Consider the following 1,739-nt stretch of genomic DNA (forward strand, 5'->3'; position numbering starts at 1 on the left):
CAGCACAGGCCCGCCAGCCAGCAAGGGGAGCTGTGGACAGTCCCACGGGAAAGCGGCAACACTTTCTCGTGTCAACACTTGTCACAACTCTGTTCTGAATAAAACCGTGATGACTTTTCAAGGACCTGAAATTTCAACAAAGGAAGGAGGTGGCCTGGGGGGTGAAAAAACCAGGTGGGCTCACGCACTCCATCGCGTCCCCCCAGTCGGCCCCCGAGTCTGCTCCTCCCCGTCCCGCCGAAGGAACTAAACAAGTGGAACACTGTCAGCACCTGAGCTCACCGAGCAGCCCTAGACCCATCCCTTCAGCAGAGGCCATGCACAGTATCCGAGAAACAAAAGAGCACGTAAGGGTCAAGGTCAATTCTTCCTCTGCAAGCAGGACCGGAGCCTGCGCGGATTCCTACAGGCGCGCGCACGCAAACCTCGTGCGGGGAACTCTGGGGCGGTGGCTGGCGGGCAGTGAGGGGGTTCCCAAAAGGCCTGGGGCAGCAACGTGGCCCCGCGTCAGCTGTGCGAGGCTGGTCGCGCCATGGACCCCTCCGCGTCTCAGCTTCCTCGGTGACAAGGACACGTTCTCCCGTCGGGATTTTAAGCATTAAATCGACATTAACTAAGACACTGGAGGAAAAGACATACTGTCCAGAATGAGATGCTGGAACATACAGGGTTTTGATTCTCAGTGAATGGGGGGGAGGCAGGGATGCCTTCACAGAGGGGTCATCTCCCAGGACGGTCGGGTGAGGAGCCCAGAAGGCCCGCCCCTCAACCAACAACCATCTAACAGAAGAGCCCACAAAGCAATCAATCTTCATCGGTTAGTGAAGATAATCAATGCATCTTTCATTCCAGAAAATCTACTAAGTCAGGGGCCCCTTGGCTCCCCAAGGACTGAAGTGACCCGAGTGCAGTCCTGCAGGCGGGCGGGTGTAGTCGAGACCCCAGGGCTGGGTGCTTAGGGTGTGAGCTCCTCCCCAGACACTGCAGGCTAAGACCCCCACGTCTTTGGGGTGGGAGCTCCATGCAGGGAGGGGCCGGCCCAGAAGGAGCACCGCTCAGGGGAGACACCCCTGCCCTGCTGTGCCGGGGACCAGAGGCCCTTCTCCAGAAGAGGCAGGACGGCAGCTGTGCCCGGGGGACTGATGGCACAGTTCCACCTGCCTGGCTCCTTTGCCAATGAAGACAAAGTGGGGAGCGAGCTGGGGCCCCCAGCTCCAGGGTCACGGCTGCAGAAAGCTCACTGAAGAGCAGCTGCTAGTCGAAGAGCCCAGAAGCGCCCTCCTGGGGCGGCAGTCAAGCCTGAGGGTCAGGGAGGCTGGGGGCAAGGAGTGGAGTGCAGCCTCTGGGCAGACATGGAAACCGCCCCCGCCCGGCACCCAGGCCAACCAGAGGGTGTGAGCCCCGGTGGTAACCGAACCCTGGCAGAATGGGGGACCCCCCTGGCCGGAGAGCAGACCTCAGGGAGCCAGGCTTAAAAACCACTGACGGGAGCTTTCCTGGCAGTCCAGGGCTGAAGACGGGGCGCTTTCACCGCAGGGGACACGGGTTCGACCCCTGGTCGGGGAACTAAGATCCCATGTGCTGCGTGCCCGAAGTGCGGCCAAAATAATAAAAAAGGAGTATGAAGACAGATATCCCAGGAGGGCTGGAGGACCACGGCACGTCCAAGGCTGCCCTCAGGAGAGACGGAGGGGGAGAACCACGCACGGGTTCCTGGCTGCGCGTGGGCAAAGCTGTAA

Source organism: Bison bison, unplaced genomic scaffold (assembly GCF_000754665.1).
Source record: "Bison bison bison isolate TAMUID 2011002044 unplaced genomic scaffold, Bison_UMD1.0 scf7180017845289, whole genome shotgun sequence".
In the NCBI taxonomy this organism is placed as follows: Eukaryota; Metazoa; Chordata; class Mammalia; order Artiodactyla; family Bovidae; genus Bison; species Bison bison.